We start from the raw sequence: 20,705 nt of genomic DNA, 5'->3' as shown, positions 1-20,705 counted from the left end.
TAGTCTTTTTCTTTGCTCTTTGAGTGATTGATTGGCGTGCCAAAAATCCCCAAAACTACGCTTTCATTACTCTTTATCATTTGCCCACCCAAAATCGGCGCCATTGTTAGTGGCAAAGCAAGTAACATATGGTGGACATCAAACCAGACACCCCACGATCCGTAACGCGGAACCGACGGTCCTCGAAAAACGAGAATCATAAATTGATGAAATATTGTCATCAATCTTGGCTTTCGGTGTGGGCTAACGTGAAAAGGGGTTTTGTTTCAGTGGGATGTGTTCCACTCTCGATTCCCAAACCAGCCGCGATCCTTTTCAATCCGGTTTGCCGTGATGGCGAAATTAGTTTGTCATCGCTATGAGCGGAAGGGTTGTTCGGACTCTCAAAATCAATCGATTTCCGTTTTTACGTATGTGTGTACACGCGTCGATCAAAGCCCCTCCTCGAACACAGTGCCACAGAGTGTGTCATTAATCAAGTCATTGCGCTCTTACGGTGTGCGGCCGGGCGAATGAAGATATTATTGCCACTGTCACGTTCAGCATTGTGAAGAGGCGAGAGAAAAGGGGAAAAGGGGGTTGTTATTGCGGCGTCGACGAGTGTTGCAATCGAAAGTGTGTCCGGAAGTGAGCCAGCAGCAGGCGGGGGGGCTTTTTGGAGTTTATTCCGCTTAGCGGTGCACCCCGAACACATTACCGATGGTAATGGCGGTCTAGCAGGGCCCCCTTTTTGCTAGTTCCGTTGCTAGATCCTTTCCCAGAACGGAACGCAAGGATATTAATGACTCTGGACATGGTAGCACGCGGGAATGATGGGTTTTTGATGCGATCATTACGGGTGCCGGCCGGCGTTGTGAGACGATTGTTGTTGGTTGAGCACTTTCACCTTTCAAACTAACACTGGGCGATCCCCGTGACCTCCTTTAAAGCACTCTCCATGATGTGGTCCACCGCCATAGTGCGAGGCATAATTAAATACACCAGAATGGTACGTCGTTTTGTGTATTACGTGTCAACCGTGCCATGGTTCGGTAGGTCGGTTCAGCCCGCCAGAACGGACGGGTGATTAAATCAGCACGGCCAATGCGTCGAGTGTGCTGTGTGCACCGCGACCGCGGACTGGCGACGGCCACACCCACCCTAAGTGGGAAAAGAATTAGAAAATTAGGTTATCGCCCGAAAACGCTCCGGCACCGGCCACCAGGCGCCTCCATCTGGTGACAAACCGGCACTGGCCGGTTTTTGCGCAGACACACACACGCGCACAGAGGTTTATAGTATGTGGACAATTAAAGTCCCAGCTGGTGACCGGTTCGTTCGGTGCACCCATTTCCGGAACCGCTTTCCGGTGCAAACTGGCGATCATCTTGTTTATGGTTGGTGGGGAGCAAAAGGAGCGAGTTTTGATAGGAGGAATTAGGAAATTCCCACCACACGCGACCGATGTAAGGGCATTGGGCGACCAGGGAGAAGCCTGATGGACGTTGCACTTCAAAGTTAGTAGCTCCACGATTAGTGGAAAAGTTTCGTTCGTGTCCCAGTGACACAACCCGCCTCCGGCCCTCCGGTCGGTTTGTTATTTGTAGTGCGCTGCTTCACGCTGGGGTAGACGCATTAGTTGTCAAGCTCCTACGGACCTCCGTCTGGATCCGGTCTCAGTTGTGGCTGGTTTTAAGTCGCATGTCCCCTTGTCGGGCGTTGGCGGTGTCCTGGTAAGCCTTTAGGTGGGTTACTGGAGCGGAAATAGTGACCGCTTGACGGTTTGAGGACACATTTCGAACGTATTACACCGCTAGCCCGCATGCAATGCACCGTTGTCGTTTGCAGTGGCGAGTGACGAGACAACAACCACTGGTTTTGCATTGTATCCGTTTTCTGGTTCTTCGGAGGTTGGAAGGTTGGTTTCACGACCAACTTAAAGGCATTTCTGGATTCAAACTGTCCAACGTTTGATGGACATATTTTCATGAAGTTTACCGTTTACCAAGAACTGTTCAGTTAAAGTCCAGCAAGTTTACTGTAAAAAGAAAACATTTGAATAAAGATCATCTATCCAGAGGCATGCGCGCCATATATGATAGTTGCCGTTCATCATGGTTTGGTTCAAAGCTCACGGAATGGTGGCACAGTAACGGCATGACCGGGCGACGAAGAGAGGCGGAAGAATCGTTTCAATCGAAACGAATGTTACTGGCCGCACTTGATTGACATACATGTTTGTGGGGTGCAATGCATAAGCGCGCGCTGCACGTCACGTTCCTTGGCAATATGTTGCTTCCGAACACTTTCGGCTCTCACTATTCTCATCGTCGTTACCAACGCCGCCCCGGCGCATATATTGACAGGAAATGTTGATAGACGGCCATCTAACCGCACTTGAGGCGGCGTATGGGTCGAGTGGCGGTGTGTTGTTGTTCAAGTTACCCGCTATCGATCTGGGGAAGGTCAGAAAATATCATTTCGAACCGATTGAGCGTTCAGGTGGGCTCTGGTCCCGGCCCTTTTGGACCGGACTAACCGATTTGGGTTGCTGTGGTCTGCTAAACTTGGGATTCATCGATGACCCGCCGCAGCCACGTGCCCCAACGTGTACGGAAGCATATTTAGCGTGTTTATTTTTGGTGTTGGTGAAAGTTTTGTACACTTTTTACTCATTTACATTTGGAAATGGGTTTCCGATTGATAATTTTAATAACAAGTTTTTCATTCGTTTTAGCACGCAAAGGAATAGTTTTCCAAGCACCAAACGCGCACGGTTTGGGGTCAACCGGGGCACACTGTTGTTCGATCGATCGGTGGGCTCCATGCATGAACGCACCCCTCAGATGCACGTTGTTATGTTGTGGAGCAACATTGTGACGGGCCCCCATAAATGCCGCCGCGTAGTAGCGCTGACACTGATGGCGTTCCGAGGGATTCTGTTGCAAGGAGACCCCATCGTTGTCGTGGCTGGTGTCCGTTGGTTGACACCCTCCAGTCGGCAGTTTCGTAGCAAAGTCCTAATGTTTTGTTCGTCGTTTGCAATTCAGTCGCGCCACTGCCACGGCGGTTGTTTGTTACACACCCGGCAAAGCAAAACCGTGAGTGATCGCGCGAGGCCGGAGACGACGGTGGGGCAATTGGTTGCTACAAAACTGAGGCGTGTAACATCAACCAAGCGGCGGGCGGGTGTACTGACGGATGGCGGAGTTATATAGTGGCTGCCGGAGCCCTTTTGAATATGTATGAGAATAATATTGGGACTTTTTATGTGATGATTGCTTTCTTCGTCCGTCGCGCGCCATGTCGCGGCGATGATGCGGGCACACAGGCTATTCCACAGGAGCGCTACTACTCATCATCCCTCGGTGCTTTTCGCAACCTCCTCGAGTCTAGTATATTTTATGCGCCCCCTGAATTATACGGAAAAAGAAACACCGGATCATACTCATGTGTGAATTCAAGTGAACAGGTCTCGGCGAGCCATAACCTATTGGATTGATCCCTGTTACGTTACTTTGATGTTGTTCGATTGTGCTCAATTGAAGGGGGAGGTCCAAACGTTTCCATTGGCTTCCGTGCTGCCCAACATAACAGATACTCGTGGAGGGTAACGCATCCAAGGCTGACGCACCAATGATTTATGAGTTCAAGAGCCGTGCGTAGCAAGGGCCAATCAAACACTCTGATCGTTCAAAGGATCAACTTAGTTATTTCTATTTCAAACAATTTGGCAAAGGTAAATTTGGACGACAGTGTAAAGATTGCCAGATATTCTTCAATTCTCAATCCCTTAACTTTTGGATAAGACAAATAAGAAATTTTGAAGCTGAGAACTAAAATTTGTTTTGCGTTTTCGTGCAATTTTTTCAATCATCATTTAGCAGGCATCATCACTCTGCTCGGTTCGTTTCGAGATACTTTGTTACCCGTTACCCGATGTCCCTACAGTAACCGGATTGCAGCATAAAATTAGCAACGGACACGTTGCCAGCCACTGGTTGAGTTTCTGGCGCCCACAAATGAACCACAGGCCCTGTGCTGGCCCAACCGACCGACGGTGGGGCCGGTTTACTGGTACACGGGCCCCTTTTAATACCTTCCGGGAAGGATCCCGTTTGTGTAGGGCATGCAATTAATTTCGCACCGAACGCACCGGACACGCAGTGGAAGATGAAAAACGCCGCCCTAACGTGGCGCCGGTTGTGTGATGCTAATCGCTGTCCCCCTGGTGGTGATGATGATCCTGGCGCGCAAATTGGGTTACACACGTTGACCGTACGGGTGAGGTCGTGCCATGCACAGGTTGTGACATTTGATGACAGCCGTTCTTGGGGTGTGTTTGCCACCGATGTTCGTAACATCAAATGATCATCTCCCTAGATTCGCCACCGATGGCGTGCAAGGCTGCTGTGTATGCGTATTGTGCCCAGCTTTAGCGGAACTGCAACGGACGTAGTAAGAGAAAAAAGGACGCCCTACAATCGAAGGGCGGCGACTGCTGGCTGATTAGAGAAAGTGAGCGTACGGACGGTGCGTGACCTGACGCGGCGATGTAGCGAACGTCTATTATCCTTAATAACATTTCCCCCGTTTCTCCACAGTGTGTCGGTGGTACAGGTTAAATCTGCAACAGCGAATATTATATCCTTGAATATTACAGGACGTTTGTGGCACAACCTTCTGCCTTCCGGAATGAATATTATCGCTCAAGTGGTCCGTGCGCGACCGACCACGGTGTGATGCACTAATGGACTCGCATCTATGCTGATCGCAATTATGTATGCGATCAAATTATTCACCACCATGAATATAAGCCTTTTAGGACGGCCGAGTGGAAATTAAATTTCCATTTTGCCATGCTACAATGGCCACCAAAGCAACGAACGCATCGCTCTTGGTTTGGTGTATGTGATGCGTTGGGTGCAAAATGTTGCAACAATTATCAGCAACAATTGCCATCGTAAAAAGGCGAACCCAGCGAATTAATTCCGGCCACCGATGGGCTGGATGGGTCTGCTTGTGAAATCATCCTCCTGGCCTGGCCGGAAGTAGAAAATGACCAAGCCCACCCGCACCGGAGCCAGTTCATTGCCGGCGGCCATCACGAACAATGTTTTATACGAGTCATTAGAATTTAATTACAGAACTTCCGGACTTGCGGGGATATCCAGCTAACAGACTGCGGTGGGCCGTGTGCTACTATCGGAGCGCTTTTGCCTCCTTTAACTTTATCCCTTTCAGCCGAAGGTCAATAACGCCAAAATAAACGTTGCTCAATTCATCAACAGTGTTCCAAACCTCCGCCGTCAGTTTGAGCAACTCCTTTCATTTTGATAAGGCCTAGCTTCTCCGCGTTCCAGATCCGCCTCTCGTCAATGGTGTGCTTCACAATTACAACCACCAATATCGACCAGCGCGCGCCGTCCGGATTATTTTATTTTATGATGATCATCACTATTCAACTTTGATTAGTGCTCTCTGTACACATAATATTGTTGCAGTGTGCGGGATTAGTTATTGGAAATCTCTTGCGATATGGTGGACCTGTGGCGTTGATGTCCTCTCTTTCGCTGGGGAACAACGCTTGGGGGGCCGATTATGTGAGTGTAAGGCCTCTCGGTGCGGTATAATGAATCCTTCCCAGCTAGGCATAGTCAACACGGGTTGATGCCATAATGATTGTCGTTGACAGTGCGACATTCGATTCCCGCATCTTTTGTGTGGATGCTACGAATTAGGATGCACAACATTGGTTGCAATAAAAGTATGCTGTCGTTTTCTATGTTGGGTGAAACGGCAAAGTAACCTATGCTTACAGATAAAGTGGAGACTTTGTTCCATTGAATTGACATTTGAAACCATCTTAGTCAACATAGAGCTATCATATTTGAGTTGTTGATTTTGTCAAGTGCCAGTGTAAAAGAAATAATTTAAAAAACAAAGAAAGTAATTCTTTTTGTTAACTTTAGTTACCTTAGTTTAGTCATTTTGCTAACTGCACTGTATGGTGTGCAAAATAGAGCAATTTTGAAGCACGAAACACCGAACGTACGCGCATGATGTTATTTTGAATTGTGAGTCATTTTGCTAACTGCACTGTATGGTGTGCAAAATAGAGCAATTTTGAAGCACGAAACACCGAACGTACGCGCATGATGTGTGACGGTGAGCAGCAATCCCGCAACCGTTCGATGGCCACTTGTAACTAATTCGAAGAGAATTGTGCTCTTTCTGAATGCCCTTGTATTGGTGTACCACTTTGCACTACATTGTGAATGATGTGTCGGCATAAGGTACATTCCCGTGGAAAAATGCATTCAATGCATTTGTAAAGGACGAATAATAGAAAAAAAATAGTTGATGATTTGAAGCCGCAGCAATTCGAACATCGATTCCATCGAGTGTTGGTTCTTACTGCCATCGTTTTTCGCTTGGTATGTGTATTGTGAAGCCCGATTGATTAAAAAATCACAACAATCGACATCATGTTTCATTCTCGGATCCTTGCCGGTCCTCTAATCCTCTCGATGATGGCACAGCATTCGCTGGTGCCAGAATGTTGCTCATTCGCGTGTCCCACTCGTAACGGTTTTATTCCTTTGGCCTCACAATTGTTTTCACATTTCCGACATTCGAATGAATACAAGCGAGGCGCTCGATCTGACACGACTCGATCGCCGTGTTGCTTCGGACTCAGAATCCTTCGAGCCATGGCTGTCCTTTTTTCGATCGATGAAACGGTGCTGTGGTACATTAAAATCAACAAGCCACCTCTCTTTGTGTGGGTATTTATTAGTTTTTCCCTCGTGTTCCTTTGTCCCTCCCAGCTCGGTTGGACAAGTAATCAACTGTTCGTTCGTTCGTTCGTTTGGGTGATGACGTGAGTAATTAGGGCGATTCCGGGCGGCTTTTTTCGTGAACACTGCTGACGCACCACGCGGTGTCAGGCCCCCAAATGGTGATAAAAACACCACTGCTCCACAGTTTTGCTGATGGCGCCACGGCCCAGCAACTACGTTTATCGTGTGAAAGGATAACCGAAATATAATGGGCATTTAAAAAAATAGATAGAGCCTAAAGGGCGCGCAGCGAGATTTTGACTGCCGCGTTAATGAGTCCGCTGCTATCGCACGGGGAATTCCACCGAGTCGGTCACATTTTCCTCTGGAATCCTTTTGCACCTTTTATTTAACCGAAAAGGAGCATATTCATAAAATGCCTCTTTGTATGCATATTTCCATTGGTTCACTTTGTATTGTGTGGCGGTGCCCTTCCAAACTGTTTGTAATCTGGTTTAAGGATAAGAACTTTGTTGTTCATTTTTGTAAAACTTTTTCCCAGTTTCGTTCGCTAATTAATTGGGTTGTTACCTTTCGCTTCAGTTTGCTTTCGTTTCCACCATTTCAGCAGACTTTTGGGATGGAATCTTTTTTTAAAGCATTTCAGTTTCCACATTGCTGGTCGTTATTTCGCCCAAGTGTTTTATTTTATTTTATACGAACACTCTTCACTCTTATCAAATAATTTTCCCACACCCTTGCCTACATGGCGGCCTACACTGTGTTGCGATAAAAAGTTGAAACTTCAGCACACACTCGAAGGCCTCTCGTGCCGCCGTGCACGGTATTTACTTACGCGCGGCGAACAATCGACAATCGCGGAAAAGGGAAAAGTGCTCTCAAATGAGAAAAAACAGGTCCCCTTCATCAGCAGCAAACGCCAATATGCTGCCCTCAGCTGTTGGACACATGAAAATGATGTGATTGCTTTGGCTCGGGCTCATTCGGCAACACTGTATTGTTACGGTGCGTGATGCTTTAATGAGTATTCAGTTAATTTAACTTGAAGCCTCGGGTTCCGCACAGGAGTGATTTCAATCCAATGCTTCAAAACCCGTTACTCCACGCGCCCCGGAAGTCGAGGATGCGCGTCAACGACGAGTCAAATCAAAACGTCAGACCAAGCACGGACCGAGACCGCCCGAGTTCGTGTGATGCTTGAAAGTTAATCATTTGCATCGCGCGATTGTGCGCTGCCAAGGCCGACGGCAGCGGCAAAGGGAAACACATACAGCGGCCCTTTGTGCGGGGGGTTCGGTAATTTAGATGGAGTTTTACAACAATTTAACCCTTCGTTCGTTCTTCGCCGGAGCACACAGCGCCCCCGAAAAGGAGCTGTGAAGCCGACATCTGAATAAATGTTCATCACTTTTCGCGCCACACCGTTCAGGAATATCAGGGGGCACAGAGAGAGAGAGCACGACAAGAGGGGGTGCGAAGACAAATTGGCCCACTTAAGGGTTGCTCGCCGAGGAGTAGGACGTTCGAGTGGCTCTCAGTGTCTGCTGATGCACCGTTTCCTCGAGTACGGTAAACGCACTCTCGGCAGTCAAAAGCAAATGTATGCGCACCGTCCCCTTTACGTATGGATTTAACAGAGGAAACATGCCAAAGGAGACGATGTGAAGAGTGCGCGCTGCTTTCCCCCCACGGGGGTTGGTTAGATGTCTGTTAACTTACAAATTCCCTCCGGGTTGTGGAACCCTCTGGAGGCTCAAAGTACCACAGAAAACCAAACACCAAAAAAAGGCATTTGGCCGCGAGCGACCGAAAATTCTTGGAGCAAGTTTAGAAGTTAGCTTTAACACTTGATCCTTCCTTGATCGTGTTCGGAAACTTTTCCGAAGCCCCTCACCTGTCACGTGTGGGTCGAAGCGTGGGCGCCGCCCTAACCATCCGAAGGACACACAAGGTAAGGGTTTTTGCCCACCTCCAAAGGACACGTGTGGACACCCAGCCCGGCGGGAGCGGTTCAAAAATCGATTTTGTGAGTGTGTTTACGTGTGATTGTGGTGGCGTGTGGAATATTATCTTCACAAGGGTCACACACAAACAAACAATGGGCCCCGGTCGGGGGCAACCGTAAAATAGCGAAACAATGTGAAGTTGGCCACCACCGAGGGTCCGCACTGCCGGAGAAGGTCCAACACAGGTCCCGGCGGCAGGTCAAAGGACATTCTAACCTCCTCGCGGACATGTGACTTACTAGCATCGGGCCCAACACTAGAAGCCATACGGCGTCGCGCCGTGCCCTGTGTCGGGAAAGATTATTTCCGTCCACGTTTTCTTTCGATAAACTTTCCGCCAAACTTTCCCACTTGCGCGCGGGAAAGCCCGATGGTGGGCCATTTTTCACCATTGAGCTTCGCGCAAAGTGCAGTCACACTGCTGCGGCGCTCCCTTCGTCACGTTTTGCGGGTTGCACGCACCGTGCACCGTCTCCGTCCGCGGAAAGGGCGCGCCTTGCCGAGCTTTCGCGTGGATGTGGAGAGCAAATTTGTGAACAATTTAATTTTTCTAACAAAACACTCCGTCGTCGTCGTCGTTCCTTCCGAGGGCCGTTCCGGAAAATATGGCACGCGCCCGGTCCATACTGTTGCGCTGCTGCGGAAAACTTTCCCCCGAGTCCTTTCGGCATACGCTGCTGCTGCTGCACCCTTAAACGTGCACCAAACCGGGGGGGACAATCGGTGGCCAGGGTCCCCCGTTCCATACTCGGTTGGTTACTGTTTGTAAAGTGAAGAGTTCACGCGGGTCGTAAAAAGTTTGGCCAGTCACGAGTTTGACTTTTGCTTTTTTGCCTTCGCAAAGACGACTTCACGATGATGGCGATGACGATGATGGGGTGATAATGGTGATGGTAATGCCTGCGACGAGGATGATGATGACGACGACGATGGTGGTTTACACAACGACGTGCTATTTTCCCGAGCACTTTTTGTTGATAGTTGATTCAATTACAAAGTTTTTCGGCTACCGACGCACGCTCCTTGCCCAGCTGGATGGCAGAAAATATATGAAATTTCTGCTCCGTCGCCGTGCTTAATTACTTAATTTTCTTTCGTGATGTGTTCGGAGGACCCCCTTCTTGGTTAAGGGCGTAAACCAGCAACGTAAGACGGGGCGAGGTGAAAGAGTTCACCTTTTCCGAAACTCTCGTGCGTGCCATTTTTTCGCGTTTACGGCGACTGCAGTTGTGAATGGCGTTTGCCGGCTGCACTATTTTCTACTCCCATTCTCGGCACTATTAGGTCCAGCCGCGGCGAGGTTCCGGTTGCGTGTGTGCCTGTCACTTAATCATATTCACCTTCTCGCAGGGAAAATGGGTGTTCGCTTTACATTCATTGGCTGGAAATAAAACAGCCCGCATCCCTAGGAGACTCACTTTTATTGCACGCGAAAATAGGACAACCTCGATTCGACTGTGTATTTACACACACTAGCACACACCCTCTTATGACACCCCTTTGCATTGGTCTTTAAACTTTGCTTGCTCCACGTGTGGCCTCCGCGCGCGCCATTATAGATCAAGGCAAGTGGGTCGATCCTTCGATCGGTGAAAAAGCGAAGCGGTTCCCCGGTTCAAGTGCCGTCTGCGTGGCTCCGTCCCTCTGCGAGTGATGCAAATCGCGCTCTAGCACCTGTGGTGGTGGTGGCGGCGGCGGGTTAGCTAAAGTTGCGTCGAATTATTCCAGCAGGAACCCGCAGCCCGGCGAGAGCAATAAGTTTTCCATCCATATGGCGCACTAGCTAACCTTTTCTTTGGCGCCTCCCGGGCTGAGTCGGGGTGAGCGATAATATATTCTATTTTTGGGCAGCATAAAACACGATCGAACTAAAGTGTTTTCTTTTTGCTAGGTCTGGGACCTAGGTCCGATTGCGAGTGACACATCGCACGTGGGATTCACGGTGTAACGGATGGCGTGTAAAGTTTTCGGTTTACCTTTAGTCCGATGTGTACGATCGAACGTTTTGTGGCGTTTTACCGTCGGAGCAGCTTAAAGCAATCCCTTTTCTGACGCTCGGGATCGGGTTTGGCGAAGCGAAAAGGGTCCCGTGAACTACGACGCATAATTCCCCTGTCTGGCACAACTTTTCGTTTGGTTCTCCTTACTTGGTGCCTTACCTCTTCCCGTAGTTTTTATGATGTTTTATTTTGGAACAACATGTAGCAGATGTTGGGCGTTCGAAATGTTTAACTAGTTTAGTTCAATTCAATTGTTGAATTGACACTTATGGATATCATGAATTGATCCAATAATAATAAAAAAATATCGCTAGTCGTCAAATTATTCCGAAACAAACCGAAACAAGAGAATTCCTTGTCAATAATTGCGCGTTATAGAGCAAAGAAATCAGACCTGTAATTTAAAGCCGACGATACACGATTACATTTACATTCGACAACGAAATTAAAGAGTCGCCCAAGCACGTTGGGGGAACAGCCACGTGAAACCGAAATGTTTCCTCTTAAACGAACCTTCACCATTGATGAGGGTTGTTGATGCGATATGTTTATGTTGTGTGTCTGGTTTTGATAAAATAAATTCAGAGTTCGGAGGCGATACGCTATTCATTGCACGAAGAAATGTCCAAATTACTTGAATGCAATCTAACTTTTTTTACCATTTTCGTTGCAAAGCAACTTGCAATAAATAAATAACATTACACATCAGAGCATCAAGCTCTTTTCTGAGAACTCAAACAGAGGCGCATATTTATCCTTTTTCATCATAAATTTAACTAAATTTTTCCATTGAACCGAAGAAATGTGTGCGCCTGTGTGCGATGGATTTTCCGGGAAGCCCATTTTGTCAGCCCGGTTTTCCAATGTGACCTTTTCCCGGCACCTAGGTGTTAATTTGTGTAGACGCTGCCTATTACATATTCATAACCTTTTTTCCGACGTGCGACTGGTCTGGTTTGCCAAGGCAAGGCACTCAAAAGGGCCGCATTCGAAAAGCTCTTCAAATCATGCAAAATGTCCGAGCGGTAATCGACGAGGCGTTAACCTACAAGAAAGCAGAGCGCATTAGCTTTACGCGCGAAAGAAAGATTGTATCTCGGTTGTGTGAAGGATTGATCTTTTTGTCTGGCGATCAATTTTAAACGCAAGAATGCTTACAACGAATCGGGCCAAGTTGGACGGCTCCACTGGACTGTTTGGCCGATGGCCAACTCACTATGCAAATGATTTTTATGATTCCAAATTGCTTACGTATAAAGTATAACCATTAATATTTCTTAACGTTAGCATAGAATTGGTGGTGTTAGGCTTACCGAGGTCTAGCTCCAAATCGGCCATACCAACACGTGGGATTTAAACAGTTGGTGGTGGCACAGCATTGAAAACTTATCTGAGGCTCCTCCAGTAGCTCGTTTATTAAATTGCAACCCCTGATAAAACCCGGTCCAAGCTGCGTATAACGAAAGGTCGATCGCTCGTTCTTCCTCCCTCCGAGACACACGATCTTTAAAAGCCCTCTGCACGCGAACCGGAAGGGCTCAATCTTCGAGCCGAGGTCTCGCAGCTTACGCCCTTGTCAACCGCAGTTAATTTCTTGCCACCGTCGGCCAAGGATTAGGCCGCTGCCTGCGCCTACCGATGGGATCGGTAGGATCGGGGTCCGTCTCGGGTGATGCCCCCGGTTTCCGACCGGTCGAAGAACCGAAAACGGGGTTACGGCGCCGGCATTAAATTAATTAGTTGGATGGCTCGAAATTAGTTTGTTTTGCCGTGCCTTCGTTGGCGCTTTCCGGCCAGCGCCATCCCACGACCACCACCACCACCTGGCTGGTTGGCTGGCAGGTGATGGACGGTGCGATGTGCTCGATGGCGGGTTTCGTCTTCACCCACCGGCGCTCCTTTTTTGACCCCGGGGTAGTCGAAGGATCGTATGAAGCTCTTCGGCTTACAAAAAGGGCGCACTAGGTGCGGTGACAAAATACCATTAGCTTGTTGTAGGTGGATCGTTTCTTGTTGACAAATAGTTGGTGGCGCGGGGGCACCGTTTTACGATTGGAGACAGGATGTGCCTCCAAAGGGTCCTTTTTGTGGCTCCCTGGCGCGAATGGTTCTAATGAAGAAACGATCTCTCTCCGTTAAAGGCGAACGCGGGAAAAACGGCCGGCGGATTGAACGGGAAGTAACCAGATTTATACGGACCGCGGAAGATACCACGGACGCCAGGTGGATGGGTAGGAAAATTTATCTCCTGCCGGCTTGCGCACATTCCTTGTGACCTCAACCCAGATCTGGATTCTGCTTTGGGTTTATCGTGCGTTGCTACGCGAGCGCCAAATCGTTTGCTGTGGAGTTTTGCGCCCACATCATCCATCCGGGATCGTCATTATGGGGGGACTAGTGGGTGAAGGCTGGGCTGTGTGTGGGCACGGGCATGATATCACCGAAGGCGGAATTTAATGGCATAAGATAATAAAAGTTTCATGTCGCCACATAAAAAGGCGTGGCGTAATTTGATTAGAGGGAGAGCCTTCTCTCGCTTCCTGCGAGGTGCGCTGGCATGTGTAGCAATACGTCACAGGACGTTGGCCTGATTCCAGTACACTCCATGCTTCATTAGGCACTGCCTGTGTGTGGTACTGATTTGGTTTCATATTTTTATTTGCTTATGCCATAGTTTTCTTTAGGCGGCGGAATGCCAACAGGACCTTCTAAAGACCGTGGGCTAGTTTTACCTAACACGCCCTTTTGCGGCTTATGATGGCTTTCTGGTAGGAAGTGTGGGCAAAACAATAAGCTGGACTTTCTTCTTCTTGCTGCTTGGCCAAAGTAAATAGTCATTTTATTTCATCAGATTGCAGGGATCGTTCCCCTATGGCCGCATGGACCATTGCCCTCTGCCGAAGCGCGAGATAATGAAGATTAGCGGCTAATGAATACTGATGGCTAAACTGGTAGTAATTACGTTAAACAGATTTTGTTCACCTCGTCACGAGTACGTGTGGCCACGGCTCGGGGATTGTGTAGCAAGGCTCTGTCACGTGTCGTGGACCGGACTTCCCAACTGTTGCGCATCGCAAAATCCCCCTTACTGCGGGGGTTAGTGAGGTTATGGTTTTTTTGCTCACTTTGGATGTTTGCCAAATAAACCAGTGCCCCGCCCCAGATCGTACCACCGGATCCGACACGGCAAGGACTTTCCCGTATTTCCGATAATATTTCACACTTCCGTGTCTTGTGTCCTCCGGTACTGTGTTCGGGGAGCAATCTCCAGGACGACACACTTTTCCACTCTTCGGCGGCGGTAGATGATAGTAATTAATTTGGGAAATTGTTGGCCATCGGATTTTACGGGAACACACCGGGAGGACACTCTGTTGCTTCTCGAGGTACGGCGTGGTGCGTCAACCTTTACGGCGGAGAGCATGATTCCTTCGGTAGAAACCGGGCGCGCTCTGAGATCATAAAGGATTAATCGGGATGACTCTGCTTCGTGTGACTTGTGTAGGAACGAGCCGTTCGATTTGTGCCCGTGACGCAACCCCGCAGCAAACTCTGGAAACCCAGCACGGGTTTATGGACACAGGCGGCTTCGCTTCGGTACGGAGCGGAACATTAATTACTTTTAAGGGTCGAGCTCCACTCGAGAGCCGCTCGTCGACAAACGAGAAGGGATGCTCCACCAGAAGGCATAGATCAAGATAGATGGTCGACTTTAGTTTCGATATTCAATGCTGTTACAGTTTTGATATAATGTTACGTTTAAAGCAATTGTGCCTTCATGTCAGTCAGTTACATTTATTTCGTTAATAGTTGTGTGCTTTATAATTGATTTGTAGTCCAATGCGGAGGATACTAACACGGCGACCCGCTCTCTGGTAGTTGTATCAAGGAGATGGGTTTGTGCTGCGATTTAGTGGACAGTCAATTTAGTGATTTAATTGGACTTTTGACAAGCATTAACGAGCTCCGGGGGGGGATAATACTTTTCCCGGTCATCACCAGTCGTCGGTTGTGATGCTGCTGCCTTACCCGACGATGACGGACGATGGAACTACGGAACTACTTGTATCAACATGGACACTGTTTCTCTCTCTCTGTGTATATTTATGTCGAGGTTAGTGTTAGGGTTGCAAATGGAGTGCGCCACTAGGGCGCCAAAGCAAAATGTGGTGGTTAAACCAATTACACTAACGAATTCGGTTTGCACAATCACACAAATGAAGCCCGAAGAACGGGTAAATGTTTTCCGTAAAAGTTACGCAATTGCGGTGGGTGATGAAAATTCGGAATTTTCCAATCCCAGCACTTCCGGGCTGAGGGAGTCCCAGGGCTTCATCGACGGAGGGATAAATTAAATTTTTCCTCTCGGGTTCTCCGGGGTTCTTTTTGTGTGTTTTGTGGGCTGTAAAAATATAATGTTCACGCCAGAATGATATTGCCAGGATTTTATTAACCCCATCGGTTGGGGGCGCTTTCATTTCGATCCTGGGGAGACAAAGAGAGAGAGAGAGAAATTTAAGACCTTCTCGACCGGAACCGTTTGAGTTTTACTGCTCGTCGCCTTCCGTCCACGATCTCTGTGTCATAAATGCACCCATTTTGCATATTTCCCACACGGGAGAGGAACCCTGTTTCCGTATCGACCACTATTACCCCGGATTGACAGCTAGGTGCAGAAATGGTGTGCCCAAAAATAGGACTAGGGTTACGCCTTCGAATTAGCTACGCAATGAAATGGCGTGCGCAGGCAGGCAGGATGGCATTAGTAAGGGAGAATGTATGAAATTTGATCGTAAACTGCTGCCATATGCTGTCTTCTATCGATCGTTTTGCTGTCGGATGACATGCGGCGTCAGCCATGATTTCTGTATCAATTTGTCAATTTGATGACTAGTTTTTTCTTGAATTGTGTCCCACAAAATCTGTTCCCTCAAACGGGCCAATTGCTGCGATGAAGGCTTTGCTTTGTCAAGCTACCGTCAGTAAGTGTGATAAAAATGTGATTAATAAGAGCCGATTTTGTCCTTTCGTAAGCTGCTCTACCGTAAACGATTCCAGCGAATCGTCGTCCGACACACAGCCCGTTGCACAACCGAGCGTTTAGGCTGGCCAATCATATTCCGGTGGTTAGGAAGAGTCAGAGAGTGTTTGGTCAGACCCCCCGTATGCAGTACGTGCGTCGAATCCTTATTGAGTTCAGGCGTGCATATCCTTTTCGGTTGCCGGAGCATGTCGGAGCAAACCGATAACACCGCCAGCCGGTATATCCGGTTCTCGTTGAACAACTCCGATGCTGGGTAAGATGTGAGATCCCATTTTCACTTGACTACGCTTTATTTGGCAGCGCACTAGAGAAAAAAAGGATCCTTATAAGGATATGCCCCTCGATAGGAGTTCGGAATCCGGACCGTATCCATTTTTTCTTTCCAACGCTCTGTCTCGGTATTCGGTAAGCAACAGGCTGCTTTTAACTAGTGTGTGTTGGTGCCATAAAATGGTCGGTATCGCGTTTGAGTTCGTTTTCTATTTAATAGGACCAACTTCCAACGTGGTGCTGCGGTTGGCATCGGAATTCTAATCCTAATCCGTTTCAAGCTTCACGATGGAAAACATAATGCTTTCGGTCGTGTGCCGGCGGGGAAATGCAAGATGCAATAACGAACGCCATCAATTGCATTCCAAGCGACAGACCGCAGTTTGACTGGATTCGGTTTAACTTTTGGCGAAGCATTCGAAGAAGGTTTCCTACTCGTCGGAATCCTCCCGAGATTGATGGTGGATTCCGTAAATGGAGAGAGTGGCTGTCTATCGAAAATGGTGACCCAAAAAATCGTCCGTTCTCTTCTCCTGGTAACGAGTGTAGGTCGGCAGAATATTACGCATTTTTTCGCCAACCGAAGCCAAAAAGGTGGGTGACGATGTCGCTCTGTTACCTAATGAAGACATACTTTTATTGCGCCCGTCCGTGTGGCACGTTACGCTCGGGCAGGTTTCCGGATCACCGGGGGGAATGCTTCAGCACTAAACATCCTACACGATTTTTCTCTCTCGCGATGGATTGTTGGACGATTGTGGTGGTGGGGTGTGGTGCACAGATAACAACAGGAAGGATTGAGGATTCGGTGGAAAACTCCGCAAACCGGGCACGGAAATGGAATTATGTTCGATTGAAGTGCATCGGCAATCCGTTCAGGTCGCGGCATCGGTTCCTTTGGCCGTGTATTTGACGTCAGCTCTCGTGCGCCATCAATATCGGCGTTAGACTCGGTGCACTTGGGACTCTAGCGGGGAGAGGTCCTTTCGTTGGATTGCTTTCGCTCCGTCGTCGCCGAAGACTTTGTTTCTTCGGCGATCAACGTAATGCGATACTCAAAGAAGAAGAAGATGTACGACGACGACACGGCGGTGATGTGTCGCTAATGTGTGAATCCATCGTTCCGGAAGTCGTAGTGAAATTGCTTTCGGTGTCCCGTAAATTGCGATAAAAGCGTCACCGGCGCGGCGAGCGGAAATGCTTTGATCCATCGTTTACACCGTAAATTTCTCTCGTAGGTTATCCAATTTCCAGCATCTCACATTTACTCTTCTCTTGTTTGCTTTTAGGTAAGTTACCGAAGTGTGTATTAATTTTACTATGACGTGTGCCTCCGTACCCCGAAGCCTGTTCTGTTTGGCTGTGGCTTCATCGATTCTCCCCGGTCCGGGGTGATATTGCTGTAAGTAAATCTACTTTTGGGCGACCGTATTTAATTGAGCATTAAAACCGACACCTATGTTGGAAATTTGAGGATTTGTATGGATTACTTTTTATAATATCTTCTCATTTACTGTTAGTATGCTAAGAACTCAAAATTGAAAATAGAGATATGTTTGTTACGACACCACACCAAGGTGCTGCCCGAGTCAGGAAGGATCTCATTTCTTCCACGCAGGACAATAGATGACTGGTTGAGTGAGAGCGTATCCTTCGACTCATTCAGTTGTTGCCGGTGGCCGATGGAATTTGTGGTGTGCTGTCCGTTCGATATCGATTCGATGTGCCTTCACAGGACATCATCGGAAGCTTGCTTGCTTGCTTGCGGTTGGTTGACATTTGCGTCTGCGGCATTTTCTACCATAGGACCACGGGCGCATATCGTGTTGTGTGTCGCATCGAACGCACTGGCACTGGCATCAATCTAATGCTTTTCAATATTGGATCGTATTGACTGTTCGGGTAGCGCTCAGTTCGAACATTGTTGAACCACAAAGCTAAGCTGCCAAGCGAGCCACAGACGTGAAGCTCGTTCCGATCACAACGCCCGATCCATGTAACTTCTTCCTACCGTGTACACATTCCGACAACAATTCCACAGCTCTCGTCGGGCTTCCACGAGCAAAGTTCCACATAAAAAGCCCCTCTTCGAAGGGGTGTTCCTGTTTTCGTATAAAGTTTGCTCAAAGCGGCAGCAGCAGCCAAGTGGAGCGGTGTGTGTGGGGAGGTGGCAGAAAGTACGTGGCTCTTGGACACTACGGTATCCGGAACACAGCATCCACCATCGCGTTCGTCCACACACGCGATCAATTTATTTTCGAAAGCAAAAAATGAAAGACGAGCTAAATTCCTGACAAAACTATATGAGCCGTACCGGGGATCGGCGTCCGATTCCCCGGATGTGCCGTAACACGATGCACCACAGCAAGCAAGTGTTTTTGGTGGGCCCCAAACGCGATAAAAACTATAGCGTCTCGGGCCATCGCCACAGCACACCGAAACGGAAACGTGTCATTAAATTTTCCTTGCTGACGTCATCGCCACTGGTACACCTGCCAGGGCGGGAACCACCTCAATCTAGGAGAGTCTGTGAAGGGTTATGTAATGCGAGGTCGTTTCATCGACCTGTCTGCAATCGAAATTCGTAAACTAATAGACCGTTTCAAGACAAGTCACTTTGAAGTTCCAAGAAATGGCGTCAGTTTGTGTCAGCGGTGCTTTTAAATGATTCTAACATCCTTTCGCACACTTACACGGTGTCCATTTCTTGTAATCGATGAGTGCCAAACACACGTTACTACCATGTCACGTGGCCAGTATAGTGGGCCAACCGTGTTCCGGTCACATCCAGCTTCATCAGTTATCGAACGGTTGCGAACGAGATCCGTGTAGTAATCAAAGCGTAGATAGTTGAGTGGCCACCACCAAGCCTCCGTGGCACGTGCAACAAGCCCTCCAGTGGCGATAGCAGAAGGAAATTATCTCGAGAATTGAACGCCGCCTCGATTGCCGCCACCGCCACCGCAGCGCAGCGCAGATTGAAGTGGCTCTGGGCGACGAGTGCTTCGAGGGGGGCTACCTGGGGGAAAGGTTTTATTTTGAAGCGAATTGTAGAGTGCAAAAGTAACAAACCCACCCGCAATCAAGCTCCTCCGGTGTGTGGTTCTGCACCAGCAGCAGCCGCCCATTTCGAGCTTTCTTATTGTCGCACCTTTTCGTCTCCGAGAAGTGCAAAAAAAGCAGAGGGACAGCCGGAAAATGATTACCCTCAACATCTTGTCTACGATGTCGTTTTCATCTCTGTCCGCCCCGCTGTTGGGGTCCGTCGTCGCAGGCTTCGCCGAAGGAAACTTTGGTGCTGAAATGGGTCCCCGGTTCCAGGAGGATCCGGTTTTTTCCGCTTGTCACCATTAATCACACCTCAACGTGTTGTGAGATATAAATAACGAAAACGTAGCGAACCTCTGTTACCTGCTCTGCTCGTGTGGAAGGATCCTTCCCGAAGGATCCTTTTCTAAACTTAGCTTCTTTGGCAATTGGGTCCGTAGTTAAACGTGTGTTGTCCAGCGAACAGAAAGGGCGCCACCGTGTAATGGTGAGCGCGGGCTTTGGTCACTACTCAATATTGCATGGCTTTAACCACAAGCGAAATCGTGTCTGCGTTTGGTGAATTATTCAGCAGCAGCAACAGCACACAACAACACGGTTTGTCGTGAGTTGCAGTCGCGTGCTGCGGACGGATTTCATCGTTCGTTATGATTAATCTATTTAATTTCACCTCGCTGTTCGAATGAAGCTAGAGTGCCAGTTGAAAAATACGGGTCCACGCGCCTTGTGAGGATCGATAATATCCCTTCGACGCGAACGGACCCGGCGGGAGCGGTTCTATCGATCGATCGAACCGAGAAGGGTGGCTTGGTTTGTTGACCGGAAGCGCGAAGGAAGCGGAAATTGATTGATGAGATAAAGCATCATACACCACCACGTGCGCGCTCCTTCCCTCCCTGCTCAGAGAGAGTCCCTTTTTCGCGACCGGACACTAACACCAAATGATAGTGGCCGAAACTCCCCCCCCCAACTGGGTTATGCTCTTCTGGACTAGGAATCCAAACAAACAAACCAAAAAAAAAGCGAGCTTCAAATATGACCCACCACGTGCTCTCGGTTCCGAAAAGAGCTACGGAGCGGCCACGCGCACACACACCAGCACTAGCGCCAGCATAATTTACCGGTCAGCGGGCGGTGGCGCAAGCACCACGCCAAAGACCACGCGGATCACTGCCGATGGATTCATTAGATAAATTAAAATTCATCATCCAAGTGACAGGCCGTTTGGACAAACGGGCGCCGCCGGCCGGTCGGTTCGTTTAAATGGTTGTCCTCGCCGTCTCGCACACATTGGGCGTGAATTAAACATTATTCCGTGTGGGGGTGTGCGTGTTGTGACCGTTGATGCGAAGGCACGCGAGAAGGAGCGAGCTACCACTCGCTTGGTGTCGCTCTCTCTGTGTGGACGTCATCGGCACGTGGCCGCCGAAAAGGACACACGGACGGCTAGGCGATTCCGTTTCTGTGTTATTATGGCACCACACGCCGCCGCGGTCCAAGGTAAGCCGGAAGGACTAAAAAGGGAGCATGAAAATCCCAACATTATATGCTGCGC

The sequence above is a fragment of the Anopheles cruzii genome, chromosome 3, assembly GCF_943734635.1.
Source record: "Anopheles cruzii chromosome 3, idAnoCruzAS_RS32_06, whole genome shotgun sequence".
NCBI lineage: Eukaryota > Metazoa > Arthropoda > Insecta > Diptera > Culicidae > Anopheles > Anopheles cruzii.
This window is presented reverse-complemented; position numbering follows the sequence as displayed.